Source organism: Dermacentor andersoni, chromosome 8 (genome assembly GCF_023375885.2).
Source record: "Dermacentor andersoni chromosome 8, qqDerAnde1_hic_scaffold, whole genome shotgun sequence".
NCBI classification, from domain to species: domain Eukaryota; kingdom Metazoa; phylum Arthropoda; class Arachnida; order Ixodida; family Ixodidae; genus Dermacentor; species Dermacentor andersoni.
Genome location: NC_092821.1, coordinates 88,365,112 through 88,380,936, shown reverse-complemented (window position 1 = coordinate 88,380,936; position 15,825 = coordinate 88,365,112).

Sequence of the window (15,825 nt, the reverse complement as noted above, 5' to 3'; positions counted from 1 at the left end):
CTTGCCACCAGATTACTCAGAAGATGACATCGCCTCAACCCTCCGCAGGTGCAACCCAACATTGATTATTGGGGGTGCACGACGCCTGGGCAATACTGAAACCATCATGGTCATATTCCAAGGCAAAATCATCCCTTTCTACGTCAACTACGACGGCTGTTCATTTCGATGCCGCCCCTTCAGGCAGAAGGTAGAAGCCTGCACGCGATGCCGCGGGATTGGTCATCGCCAGGACGTCTGCACTAATGCCACTGACACACTCTGCCCCAAGTGTGGAATGAAAGACGCACCCATGGACCACGAATGTGACCCGATATGTGTTGTGTGCAAGGGAAACCATCAAACCGGCTCCTCACTGTGCAAACAAAGGTTCAAACCGCGCCCTACACGTCCCAGGCATAAACAAGACACTTCGCCTACCAACCGAACTCCCAGTCTCGACCGCACTCGCGACTCAAGCCGGCGAAGAAGTCGCAGCAAAAGCAAGGACCGCGGGCCTGGCTATGCAACCCAAGGCGTCGCCTGGCCAGCTCTATCATCAAGCCCTACTCTCGCCAAATCCTCGCGCAACCCACGCCAGGTAAGCTGGGCTAAGGTAGCCTCTTCCCGCTGCTCCTCAAACCAGACTGCTAATAATGAATCCCTCCTTGAAGAAAATACAATTCTAAAAGCCGAAATTCAAAGACTTAAGCTAGAACTCCAATCTTGTCACCCCTCTACTTCAACCTCTGAAGCCCCTCTCTCTAACACGACCCTTTCGACTCATCATCTATCAGCCCTACCTAAAACCTCTTCACGCCGGCCCATGGACACTAGCCCCTCCACTGAACGGGAACTGCTTCACCCTCCGCCCAGCGAACGTAAAACTCCGAGCACTCCGCGATCAGAGGACACCCTGGACGAGACAATCTTAAATTATAACGACAGGCTAATCGCTTTGGAGACTAAATTCCATAATATACTCACTGCAATTGAAAAAATCAATACAGATTACACAGCCAGGAATGAAAAGCTCGACAAATTTATTGAATTCTTACAACCACACATCCAACAAACTACAAGTTGGATAGCTGGAGTCACCGCGAATCATCATAACATAGTTTCACCTGCTCGATCCACCTCCCCACCAGCTCCGCTTAACAATGGCCAATAACCCGACACGCTCCGAGTTTGAAGTGTGGCAGTGGAAGTGTAGGGGGTTTCGAAAAGAGAAAGCACACCTCCAGCAGTTTCTAGCCTCCTCTTCTAATCTCCCAGCTGTCATTGCGCTTCAGGAAACTCACGGACTAATCACCTTCCCAGGTTATAATGTCTATCAGAACAATAAGGTATCCCTGCCCGATACGGCAATTCTAATGCAAAAGCACCTCACTGCCAATCACTCCCAATTCGACAGCGTCGATATAGAGCAAGATTTTCTAGAAATTATTCATCGCAAAAATAATGCATCTGGCCTCTACATTCTCAATATCTATAGTCGCCCACAAGACAGACATCACCGCTTTGACTCCCTTTTCGCTCAAGCTATTGCCGCTGCCACCCACCAACCCCTCCTAATTCTTGCAGGTTTCAACGCACCCAACAATTTGTGGGGTCACTCCATTTCTACTCCTAAGGGCAGAGCCCTATGGATCCACATACAAGACCACAGACTCACATTACAGAACCACATCGATGCACCAACCAGGCTAGGCAATAGCGTAGCTAAGGACACCTCCTCCGATTTTACGCTTACACACAGAATCCAACACGTCACATGGCACAACTCACAAGTTAACCTCGGTAGCGACCATTACATCATTACCATCACACTACAATTCAAACACAAACCCTTTGCACCCAAACGCCTCAGCCTTACCAATTGGGACAATTTTGGAGAGGCCCGCCAGATATCAGCTCCCACAAACATTCAAGACATTTCAGAATGGCTTCAGCAACTACACTCAGACGCCCAGACGCACACTACCACTCTTCCCCCCGAAACCGCTCTCACTAAGGTTGATTCCAAGCTTCTACACATGTGGGAATCCAAAGAGTCTCTTCTCAAACGGTGGAAGAGGCAACGGCTCAACCGAAAACTAAGCCTCAGAATTGCCAAATTAGACCTCCAGATCCAGGAGTACGCCACACAACTGACGTGCCAGCAGTGGGGCCAGGTATATGAAAGCATGCAGGACAACCTCGATAACAAGCGCACATGGCAACTCTTGTGACACTTATTAGACCCTACCACATCGCGCACACACCACAACCATAGCATAAACAAACTGCTACATGCACACAAAAACAATCTCAACGGATTCTTCGACGACCTCCGCCATAAACATCTGCCTCCCGCTCAGAAGTATGACATGCCAAAATATACTGGCGAACCCAACGAGCTACTTAGCGCCGCTATCACGGAAGCAGAGGTTCGCCATGCCCTCGCCACCCTGCGCACAATGTCAGCACCAGGCCCCGACCTTATTAACAATAAAATACTTCGCAATCTAGACGACAACTCTGTCACAGCCATCACGGCGTACTTCAATCACTGCTTTGACACTGGCGCCCTCCCTAGTTCGTGGAAAGATGCCAGGGTAATTTTTATCCCAAAGCCCAACAAACCACTCAACACTTCTAATCTCAGGCCTATATCACTAACCTCTTGTCTAGATAAAACACTCGAACACGTCATCCTCAGCCGACTCAGTAAATACATGGAGGACAACAATCTTTATCCATCAGAAATGGTAGGTCTTCGAAAATCTCTCTTATGCCAAGTTATCATGCTTCGAATGAAGCATGACATCATTACACCCAATAGCAGTCTAGATACGCAAGCGATTCTCAGTCTGGACCTCCACGGAGCCTTCAATAACGTTTCACATTCCGCCATCCTCCGAGAGCTTAATCTCATTGGGGTTGGCGGAAAGACATATGACTACATATGTACCTTCTTATGCAACCGTACCGCAACGATACACATAGGCACAGAGCAATCCCTTTCATACGCTGTAGGTAGATACGGCACGCCCCAAGGCTCAGTGCTGTCCCCTTTTCTTTTTAATCTTTCTGTGATGCCGATGGCGCAAGCATTGCGGTCTATTCCCGATCTCAAGTTCTCACTCTACGCCGATGACATCACTCTTTGGACGACTGGCAGCTGCGAAAGAGAGATTCAAGGCACTCTACAGGCCGCAGCAGACGCCGTCGTGGCTCATGCCGGGGCTATGAATCTCACATGCTCCTCTCAAAAATCCGAGTTACTTCTGCCATCCCACCGGGGGGCCGGAAAACACATGTCTAGTATACAGATCACCCTAAACCACATCCCCGTTACTAGAGTGGACAGGCTCCGGGTGCTCGGTTTACACATTCAAAGCAACCGGCTCAACACATATACCCTACATACACTCCACACCACAGCCGATCACACCCTGCGCCTTCTAGGGCGAGTCTCCAATAAACATGGCGGACTAAAGGAGGCCAAACTGCTCCGCTTGATTCAGGCCTTCGTTATCAGTAAGATTACATTTGCAACAGCCTATCCACATTTCCTTAAATCAGAATCAGATAAGATCGACAGTCTTTTACGCAAAATATATACGTTCGCTCTGGGGGTCCCCATACGTACCTCCACTGAAAGGCTAATGCTTACTGGAACTTTCAACACACTTACTGAACTCACAGAAGCCCACCTCACATCCCAATATAGCAGACTTTCTAACACCGCAACAGGTCGACACATTCTACAAACTCTTTCTATCACTCCGGCACCCATCATCAAGACTAAATACACCATTCCACATCACATACACGAGAACCTGTGCATCCCCCCACTTCCTAAAAACATGCACCTTGGGCATCAGAAACAGCGCAGGAGGAGCGAGCAAAGGCTCTCCAAAACAATTCTCCACCTCTAAAGACGTGCTCTATGTTGATGCCGCCGAATATGGGAACAGAAATCATTACGCAATATCAGTAATTAACTCTCACGGCCAGGTTGCTGCGGCCGCCTCCATTCCTGGCTCTTCCTCGGAGGAGGCGGAGAAAGCGGCAATAGCCCTGGCCCTCACAATCCCAAATTCATCAGTTATCGTTAGTGACTCCAAAGCAGCCATACATAACTTCGGAGCAGGTAGGGTCTCTAAGCCAGCCCTTTCTCTCCTCTTGGCCCATCCTTTCCATCAAACTGTGGCATTAATCTGGACTCCCGCGCATGTGGGCCTTGCCCGAAACGAGGCGGCTCATGCCAGTGCCCGAGAATTTACAGTCTGGGCTCAGGCATCAGATGTGTCGGACCTCGCCACGAAGAGGGCGCCGTTTATAGCGCGGGATCGACTTATTACTTACCACGATATCTGCACACACTACCGATTAGGCCGCTTAGCCTTTCCGCCACAAATCCGCAAATCCCCGCGTAGGTGTGAAGTTCTGTGGCGACAGCTGCAGACTCCCACCTTTCAGTCTCCTCACCTCCTCCACCGCATTCATCCCGCCATTTACCTTTCTCCCTCTTGTAAATTCTGTGTCTCTCCTAAAGCAGACTTAAACCACATCATGTGGGGGCGCCCTAAGCATCCCCTTCCCCCTTTCCTCAAGCAATTAATATCTAGTGAGGAGCAGTGAGAGGCTGCCTTGCGCAGCTCCAGGCCCGATCTTCAGGAGGCCATCCTGGAGTGGGCTGAGAGGATAAAGGAGGCCTACTTCAAGTAGTTTCTCCCCCCACCCTCTATTCCATTGCCCCCTTCCCTTTAAAGAGGGATAAATAAAGTTTTTCTTCATCATCATCAGCCCGGAGTGGAAGTGGTATCATCTCCTCTACTTATTGTTGCGGCAGCTTGTGCGTCAAAAGGACATGGCGTTCACGGTAATCGTCACGAAATTCTGGGACGGGAGGGCTCAACCGGATGAGGCGTGCGTGTCCAGCCTAGTTTATCTGGAGTGGTACGGTGCCTTATCTTTAAGACGAAGTGACTTTTATAACGAAAGATTTTAGGTTTCTCGAGCCCATCGTTTTTCACTACATATTTATGTCAGTTTTTTAGCCAGTTGGGGGGTCTGCTTGGAAATACCATGCAATAAGACTCTTGCGTGTACACCTCATTTCGCTGTTATGTATTAAAGCGATACCTCTCTATGGCTCTTCCCCTACTTGACAATTTCTGGACGTTTAATGCCGACATGGGACACTGGAGGTCAGTAGGCCGTACAGGGTATCGAATGAAAGTAACAGCGAGCGAGCCTATATAAACGTTTAATGGTGACTAAGTATGCCCACCGTTCTTCTGCTAACAAATAGTTTACTTGCCAAATGAAGCACAAAAATATAATGTCTGCTCACAGACACCTCCAAAGCACACCGATCTGATAATAAAATGGTAACATTATTTATTTGTTTTCTTGGTCTATTTGGTTTGATTTGATTCTGGCACTCGCTATGTGCTTATAGGGTGTGCCAGTTTTCCGCCAATCCTAAGAATGAACATGTCCCACTACGTGTTGTACACGAAGCTCATCAAACCAAACCAAACGAAACCACTCTTTATGTAGTATATATCAGGTATCGCCAATAAACAAAATATCAGCTAACACTAATTTCGACATGTGCATTAGATCTGCAAGCAACAGAGCCGGATTGAAGAGGTATGATAACGAAATCAGTGGGGAGAAATAAAAGAAAGCATGGACAGATAACGAAAACATTGTCAAAAACAATTAAATATGTGCATCTGTAAGTATGTAATACGCAATTATATATGTGTATGTATGTGTTACTTCATACCGTATCACGCTGAGGGACGCTTGCAATGATAACATAATGTTACTACGGCCGATATTTTTTTATTGCCAGCCTTTGATGTCATATGACATTATTTTAGAGTCCCAGACTCAGTCAAGCTACTTACTGCAGCTTTTTGTCTGGGGTCCCTACCAAATTTTGGGAGAATAAAATGTACTTTGAATACAAAGTAAAGCAGTAATCATGCTGTCGCTATCATACTCTCGTCATCACCATCGCCATAATCATGCTGCTGTCGTCTCACATATTCCCGCGTCACTTGGACCGTTGCTCGTGTTCACGAACACGTTGGTCCCTCTGGTAGCACTTTGTAGAACTACAAAAGTTTTGAATAGCCAGCCGCCTGGTAAATTTTCCACAGAAAATTGATTCTCGCTGCGCGTGAGGTATTCATATGTTTGCTGAGCGATAACTTTTAGTAGTCACGACAAACAACGACACGTCAACTCGCAGGTGGATAGGTAAAGAATGAATAGAGCAGAGAACGCGCTCAATGAGCTGTTTGTTTCTTCCTGTCTTTCGTGTGAAGTTGGACAGGAATAAATTCCCTTTGTTTTCTCTTTTTTACTAACAGAGGGATGCAGATTTATGGGTGAGCTAATTCCGCGGGGCCAAAGCAGAAGCATGGGGAATCCTTGTGTACATGCTGTGTGCAGTGATAACGGACACAGAATAACACTGACAGGGTGAGTGAAATATTCACTGCAGCCTCAAACATTTTGCCAATATCGAAATACATCACCAGTACTCCGAACTGATAGAACGTCAATCACGAGTCCGGTTTTCTCCCAATGTATTTTGTCTGAAGACAAGTTGCTTGCATGAGGCACGATAGTATGACAGCATCAATATAAGACAACATAGACATTTGGCACTTATTTCTCCTTGCTTGGGAGGCTACGACCATTGGTCGGCAAATTATATGGAATTCACTCAGACTCACTCAAAAAATACTTTTTTTTTCTTAGGGCACACTCGGACGCTGACTGACCCAATTATACTCAACCGCGCTTACTCGGTCTTAGTCAACCAAAATTTTACTCAGTCGGGCTTCCTATTGCTCACTTATCAGAATCAGACTCCGACTAGACCACATAGACTATCAATACTCGCTCATTCATGCTTTTTAGGGAATTGAACACCTAAAGTATTAAAGTCATACGTGACTAATCATATATCCCATGCAGATCAGATTTATTATTAGAAATCGGGTCACATTATAAGTATTTAGTATACAGAAGGAGGTCCCATAGTAAAAGACTGTATCGTGACCTCCTGTAGAAAAACAGTTATTATAGTTAACATCTCAAAGCAACAGTAGGATATAATAAGGAAGTATACAAGCAACAAGAAAAGAATGGTTACAGAACAAAATACAGAAGTAATTACAACCAATAATATGGTTTAGCATACCTCATGATAGCAGAAGAAATTGTGCGGGAACAAAATATCAACAGTTTATTTACAATAACCAGAGAAAAAGAAAGATAAAAGCGAACAAATGATGACTACAGTAATCCTTGTCGTTATTCTGGCAATAAAATGCATTTTAGTCCTGTTTTCAATTGTGATAATGATCTTGCATTTTTCATTATGAGAAGAAGAGTGTTGCATATTGATATGGAAGTGAATTCTACAGTCTGTTCACGGATTCTTGGTGCGGATTCTTGGTAGAAGAAAATTGTTCTTCAATGCAACTCTGGTGGTACTATGAATCATAAGGTTAGATGGTGAAAATGGGATCAATGGTAGCACATAATTTACAAATCTGTAGAAAAGAATACCTAGTTTATATTTAGTGAGGCCAGAAATGGTGAGGATAGTATTCTCGTGTAGTAGGGAAGTGGCATTAGAAAAGCGTGGACTGTAACTAATTATTCTTATGACTCGGGTCTTAACTGTCTGGAGAGGCGCAATAGCAGTATTATATGCGTTTCCCCAACATATTATGCCATAAGTAATCTGAAAGTGGACAAAAGATTGGTAAAGTGAAAGTAATGTGGTACGTGTGAAGTAAGGGCGTGTTTTAATTAAGATGCGTATACCATAAGCTATCTTCTTTTTTAAGTGAGCAATAGGATTGTGATATTTCAAATTACAATCAAGTAGAATATTGTCACGTGGTAGTGACGGTGAAGAAAGAAGCAATACGGTGGAATACAAAACTAGCTTTTATTGGGCGAACCTGTGCCCACAAAAACAGGCTACACTTAGAGCACAACGATAGCGGCGAACACGGTCGGCGATCGTCGGAAAACTGATCAGCGGGTCAAGCGCGTCGGCTTTTATACAACAGTCGTCGAATATTCCAGACTAATCGTTGGGACCCGCATGCCTTCCACAAAGTTCTACAACATTCGAGTCACGCGATGAAATCAGATAATACAAGGCTCGGCGACAACAGACTGCGGATGGAAGCATCGATAACTTTCCAGAAACTTCGGTACATGCAAGCGCGTCCCGCGCTGTGCGATAAGATTTGTTAGGCGGCGAAACGGGATCGCCCGATAAATATAAGTACACGTGTCAATACCCCCCCTCTTAAGAAAGCATCGTCCCGATGCTACAAATATAAGAGAGCGAAACACAAAAGGACACTTATTAAACATAATTAACAAAACAACGAAAAGAAATCAAGTCCAAAGGTCAGTTACGCGAAGTCCCAAAGTTCGTCAACGCTCGTGGTACGGCTTGAGTCGCACAACGTGGACAATTTCAGGTCGTGAGCGGCGCCGCTGTGACAGCGAAATGCCGTCTGGCACGACCTCATAGTCCAGTGCGCCAATACGTCGGATGATCTTGTACGGTCCGAAATAGCGACGCAAGAGCTTCTCGCTCAGTCCTCGTCGGCGTATAGGGGTCCAAACCCAAACACGGTCACCGGGCTGGTACTCGACAAAGCGTCGTCGGAGGTTGTAGTGTCGGCTGTCGGTCCTCTGCTGGCTCTTGATTCGCAGGCGGGCGAGCTGTCGGGCTTCTTCGGCGCGCTGGAGGTAGCTAGCGACGTCAAGATTTTCCTCGTCAGTTACGTGCGGCAGCATGGCGTCAAGCGTCGTCGTCGGGTTCCTGCCGTAAACCAGCTTAAACGGCGTGATCTGCGTTGTTTCTTGCACCGCCGTGTTGTACGCAAAGGTTACGTACGGCAGGACCGCGTCCCACGTCTTGTGTTCGACGTCGACGTACATTGCTAGCATGTCGGCGAGGGTCTTGTTCAGGCGCTCCGTGAGACCATTCGTCTGCGGATGGTAGGCAGTTGTCCTCCTGTGGCTTGTCTGGCTGTACTGCAGAATGGCTTGGGTGAGCTCTGCTGTAAAAGCCGTTCCTCTGTCGGTGATGAGGACTTCTGGGGCACCATGTCGCAGCAGGATGTTCTCGACGAAAAATTTCGCCACTTCGGCTGCGCTGCCTTTTGGTAGAGCTTTAGTTTCAGCAAAGCGGGTGAGATAGTCCGTCGCCACGACGATCCACTTATTCCCGGATGTTGATATCGGAAACGGCCCCAACAAATCCATCCCAATCTGCTGGAATGGTCGGCGAGGAGGTTCGATCGGCTGTAGTAATCCTGCTGGCCTTGTCGGTGGTGTCTTGCGTCGTTGACAGTCTCGGCATGTCTTGACGTAACGGGCGACGTCGGCGGTCAGATGCGGCCAGTAATACCTTTCCTGTATTCTCGACAGCGTCCGGGAGAATCCGAGGTGCCCAGCGGTTGGATCATCGTGTAGGGCGTGCAGTATTTCTGGACGCAGCGCTGACGGTACAACAAGAAGGTAGCTGGCGCGGACTGGTGAGAAGTTCTTCACGAGCAGGTTGTTTTGCAGCGTGAACGACGACAACCCGCGCTTAAATGCCCTAGGGACAACGTCGGTGTTTCCTTCCAAATACTCGACGAGGCCTTTTAGCTCCGGGTCTGCTCGTTGCTGTTTAGTGAAGTCTTCCGCGCTTATTATCCCAAGGAAGGCGTCGTCGTCCTCGTCGTCCTGCGGCGGGGGATCGATGGGGGCGCGCGATAAGCAGTCGGCGTCGGAGTGTTTTCTTCCGGACTTGTATATTACCGTGACGTCATATTCTTGTAGTCTGAGGCTCCACCGCGCCAGCCGTCCTGATCAGTTTTCCGCGCCAGCCGTTTATTGGGCGAACCTGTGCCCACAAAAACAGGCTACACTTAGAGCACAACGATAGCGGCGAACACGGTCGGCGATCGTCGGAAAACTGATCAGCGGGCCAAGCGCGTCGGCTTTTATACAACAGTCGTCGAATGTTCCAGACTAATCGTTGGGACCCGCATGCCTTCCACAAAGTTCTACAACATTCGAGTCACGCGATGAAATCAGATCATACAAGGCTCGGCGACAACAGACTGCGGATGGAAGCATCGATAACTTTCCAGAAACTTCGGTACATGCAAGCGCGTCCCGCGCTGTGCGATAAGATTTGTTAGGCGGCGAAACGGGATCGCCCGATAAATATAAGTACACGTGTCAATATCAAGGAAAGATGAACATGAACTTGGAGCAAGGCGGAGAGGACCAAAAGTGATAGGTGGAATGGATGGTATGTTTCGCTGATGTGAAAAGAATACAACAAATTTGGTCTTAGGTGCGTAGCAGGGGGCGGCAGAAAGCTAGGTGGGCGGATGAGACTAAGAAGTTTGCAGGGACGACATGGCCACAATTAGTACATGACCGGGGTTGTTGGAGAAGTATGGGAGGGGCTTTTGCCCTGCAGTGGGCGTAACCAGGCTGATGATGATGATGATGCTTTAATAGATAACATGTTAACACTACACCACCTTAGGATATTTTCTAAGTTAGCATTTAACTTATTAACGAGAGATGATATATCTCTGTGGAATGTGAATATAGTGGTGTCATCTGCGTACAGAATGCATTCTGTGGAAGAAAAACAGTTAGGTAAATCATTAATATAAACCAAAAACAGAAGTGGCCCCAGGATAGATCCCTGGGGCACACCAATGCTAGAAATTTGCTGCCGAGAATAAGCATTGGAAGTAGAAACAACTTGAACTCTGTTATGTAAGTAGCTTTTTAGTAGCGAGAGAGCAGGCCCCCAAATGCCAATTGCTTCGAGCTTAGAGAAAAGGATATTATGATTTATGCTATCAAATGCTTGCGTTAGATCGATGAAGACTGAGACGGGGAGAAATCCTTCGTCGATTAATTCTTTTAGTTGGTCAGTAAGATGAATCAGTGCCAGCTCAGTGGAATATCCATGTCGAAAACAAAAAGGCATGAAAAGAGGATATTAAATTTAGACAGGTATTTCGTTAGCAGTATTTCAATTAGTTTCTCAATAACTTTCCTAAAGAATTGTAGAATGCAAATAGGTCTGTAGTTATTTAATAATGAGCTATCACCTGTCTTAAAAACTTGGATGATTTTGCCACGCTTAAGTTCAGAAGGAAATAAACCAGTCTTCAATAATAAATTAACAATAAATGAAAGTATACCTGAAATTAAGTGCTCAATTAATTTAATCTTGGCAAGGTGGACCTCGTAAATTGCAGCGCTTGTCACTTTTAGATTATTTATAACTGCGTTTATTTCTTCTGGCTTTGTAAGAAATAAAAGGAATGAACGAGGTAGACGGTTCATGTTGATGATCTGTGCAGGAGTAGGTGGATTGTTAGGAAAGAAAAAAACTGCTAGAAGCTTCAGCTATTTCTGCAGGAGAATCGAGCTCTACTGCATCCTTTAAAATTATGGGTAGCTGGTTTAGTCGGGTGTGTCTATTTAAAAAGGAGTTGACAATCTCCCATTTCTTTTTAGTGTAATTAGCCGCCTGTAAAATTCATTGCTCGAAATACAGTCGTTTAGATGATTTTATTTTAGCGTTAAGAGCGTTACAGAAGCTTTTATATCGGGCAAGTTGGTTCATATTTAATGGTTGCCTTTTAGTTTTCCTATATAAATCATCTCGTTTGCGCATTTCTGCCATAGATTGTGAGAAAATGACACATTTTTTCGCATATTTTTTGGAGGTGAACTTTCGGAAGTATGATGTAATTAGTGAAAGAAATTTTGGTAGATGCTTTCTGTGGGTCGTTAAGCGATTTAATTTCAGACCAATTTGTATAAGCAACAGCAGTTATGAAGCCGACTTTGTCCAGAACATCTTATGTATGTGAAGGTGGGAAAGGTCGTACGTTGGAATTGAAGCGTAAGAGCAGGGGATAATGATTAGTGATGTCGATGTGCAAAACGTTTGCCTGTCGTGAACGAAGCAGGTTATAAAGAGCATGATCAATAAGTGTATCTGTGCCGTTAGAAACTTCACGCGTGGGGACGTCAATTACACAATCATATTCGTAGCTATGGAACAAACTAGTATAGTGATTACACATGGGTGATGTTTCATCGAGTAAATTAATATTTATGTTACCCATTATAACAACATTTTTATTTTCTAGTGATATGTTGTGTAAGATATGATCAATATTTGTACAGAAATCATTAACTGACGATGAAGGAGAACGGTAGGTGCAGCCAAATATGAAATTCTTGTTGTCCTGAGCAAGAAAGCAGTTACTGAATTCAATCCAAACAGATTCGCAATTACCAATGGTTAACGACAGGTCGTGTCTTCATCGATAAGCAATATTAGGAGAAACGTATATGGCCGCACCACCGTGACAGCTTGTTAATGTATTGCAGAATTCCGATATAGGGTTAGGGAAGCAATACAAATTTTTGTCGTCGTCAGATAACCAAGTTTCAGTAATGGCAATTAGTGCAAGCGAACTAGTTAGCGATGTGAGGAAAGTGTCGATTGCGTCGAAGTGCTTACGAAGACTTGTTGCGTTAAAATGGATGATGGAATGAATCCGCTTAAAAACAATTCACTTGATGGGGTATCAGTAGGGAAGCCATAATTATTATTTCAATTGGTTACACAATGAGCTCTAGTCTATTTTGGTTAGGTCAGATTCGTCTCGAATAAGGAGAACTTTGCTGTTAGTAGTCTTCCTAGCCTTGATTTAGCAGTTGTCCGTTCAAATGAACATCCAGTTACTTTCTTTCTTTAAAGTTAGGGCTTTGGAAAAGAGAGCTTTGTGAGATGGGGTCAGATGCTCGTTTATAAAGACGGGAACATTAATTGAGCCAGAATGAGCCAGTTGTCATCGTCTTTCAGATGGATTACAATCGCGAAGCAGTTAGGAAAAATTATCTAGAAGAGTCTTATACATAAACGGAAGCTCCTTACTTCGTGTGCATCACAATCTCTAGTAAGAAAGAAATCAATACGTTATGCAATCTTGGAAGTGTCAGAAATATTTCACTTCAGGAAAAAAAAGTGGTAAAACATTCTGAAAAATGCAAATTTCGACTTGCAGCAGCTGAGGACCAATTTCGGTCCTTTCTTTTGCTATACTGTGGGATGTGAATGTCTGCTTCGTAAATAAAAGAGCATGCTGCTACTGTTTTGCAGATACAGAGTTTCAATTTACATAATGCCACTTTGCAGCTACTATTGATTAGAGCACCCACGCAAGACCCGACTCGCTGTATTATTTTCCGAGTTGTCGAACATTGCTCTAGGCACTCGAAAATTCGTAAATCCCGGTTGGTTCTCATAATCAAGAGCAATTGGCCTATGGTAAACAAAATCGCAGAAGTGCCAACATGCAGAAGAGGTACTGCTCTGACATCCATACATGCTGCCAATCATATATATTTCCTGCCAATCAGGCTGAACACGAGCCGCCAGCATGAATGAAAGAGCGAAGAGAATGAACTTTAATTAAAAGACTGGCTCATGGGCCTAAGCACGGGTGAGGGTCAATGGCCTGAATTACAAATTCAACAAACTAAGGAAATAAATATAAAAAGAACATCTTAATAACGAGCCTCACGCACAAACGTCTATAATGCCAAAAGGTTAGTTTGGCGTGACTGCCTAAAAGCCTAGTCGTAAAAGCTCAGTGAAGAGTCTCATGCGAAGTGGTCCTCACTCCGTGAGTGTACAGGCGCTAATTCATAGCCGCTGAGCGCGCGGGGAGTAATGGGAAGAATAGACGGGAGAGAGAGAGAGCGTTTCCCCACAAAGGACACAACCACGCAGGCCTTTCTGCGACGCGACTCTATTAAGTCACCATTGACTGTCCTTCCTATGAAGGCCCCTTTCGTGAGGTTTCAAGTTCAGCGAAAAGCTTGAGAATTCACGGTCACGGCAAAGAACAGACATTGTCGTGCGACCGAGGGAAACCAGCCTTTCTGGAACGTTAACTCTGCATTCGTTCCGCCATTCACCATTTAGCCTCCGGCATTCTGGGGGGGAGAGTCCTTGTAGCGACTGTCCATCCCTGTGTTGTCCCCGCTTCTAGGAGAATTAAATCACTGGCTTTGATCACGTGTGAAGCGGCCTGTTTTTTGCTATAGTTGTTATTATTTCAAACAGGTACCATTTGAACAAACATTCCCAAAGTGAAAGTCATGCCGCTGCTTGTTGTGTCCACAATGGAAGCAGCTGTGATGCCTTTGGTTCCAAGTTCTGGATGCCTGGATTCGGGAAAAACATCAGGCGCTTCCCCATAAGAAAATGTGCCATGTTGAGGGGTGCTGGGTCCTTTCAATTGTTGTAGACGCATGTTATTGGTCTGGCGTTGACTAAGACCTCTTCTTCCTTGAATATTTTTGAAGTTACCGTTTGCTGAGGAATTTCACTCCAATGCTATTCTTTAATGCGACCTTCACAGATCTGATAAGCAACTCATAAAATCTACCCCACCGGGAGCCCGGTCTACGCTGAATTTCCGTCTGATGTGATGGTTCCAGAAGTTGAAGACATCATGGCGCGTCGCTTTGCACAGTTGGCTGATTTCTTCCTTGCTCCTCATGACGGTCAAGGCATTGTCGGAATACAGAACCTGGTAGCCTTGGTTGGGACAGAAAACGATGCAAGGAAAGCAAGGAGGCAGTCATCATATCCTCTACTAGATGAAAGCATGCTGCCATAGTTACGATGCATGGGAAGAAAGTGACGTGGACTTTTTTCACAGCTGCCTCGTTGTTTCACGTACAGTGGTCTGGTGATGTCTTGTCCACTCACTAGATATGGTTCATATGCAGTAAGTATCTTCACTTGTTAAGGCTCTGCCACTTCGTCTGCAGGTCTTGTCGGGTAGTGCTAATAAATGACGCACCATGTGATGACTTTCTTCACCAACGGGCGACCTCGTAGAATCCTAGGTTTCTAGATAGATTAGGGGTGACCCGTGACGCGAAGTACACTACAGTGATCAATAAAGCAGGTGACATATCGAATACTTCAAGGTTAGTGCTCGCTTGCAGCCATGTTGAATTTATTGTAAGAAAGACGCTGTCTGTGCTCTCTTTAGCCAGTAAGGCTCACAGAATAGCCCCTCTTCCACTGCGAGAGTTTTGGAAGGTCTGATATGTCAAGGGCGCGAGGGCCGTGATCGGAGTGGTTCAACCATGCGAAGACGACGACGACACGCTGCGGCGGTTGCACGAGCGCGCCGAAGAAATATTTCGAACAGGAACAGCAAGAAGAAGCCAAAGGAGAGAAAAGAGGAAGAATAAGCAGGGGAAACGTGGAACAAGCCGGTGCGGAGGAAGGAGTTCGCCAGTTCTCCAGGTGTAGCAGTGAAGTCGCCCGGCGTCGCTCCTGTGCTTCGTGCCTTCTTCTGGACCAGGGCCACCTTCAAGGGGCGTGTCATCGTGTTCTCATGATTACACGTAGGAACGTGCCGAGTGACGTAGGGAAAATGAAGTCCATGCACCGGGAGCAGGGGTGAATCCATTTGACTCGCTGTCCGCCTCAGAGACCTCTACTGTGCAGAGGTCACCTTACTTGTTCTGAACGTCGCAACCGTGCTTACTCCTGCATCACTGGATCCTGAGTGTTCTCGTGAAGGTGACTAGGATTTTTCTTAAACATTGCCTGTCTTCAGCACCGTTTCTACGCTCCGAAGGCTGCCTTGTCACCACCTCGAGTTCATCTCGGAACTCCACTGCAGACCATGAAACTGTAGGCCTTTTCTGGCCTTGACACTTCCTCTG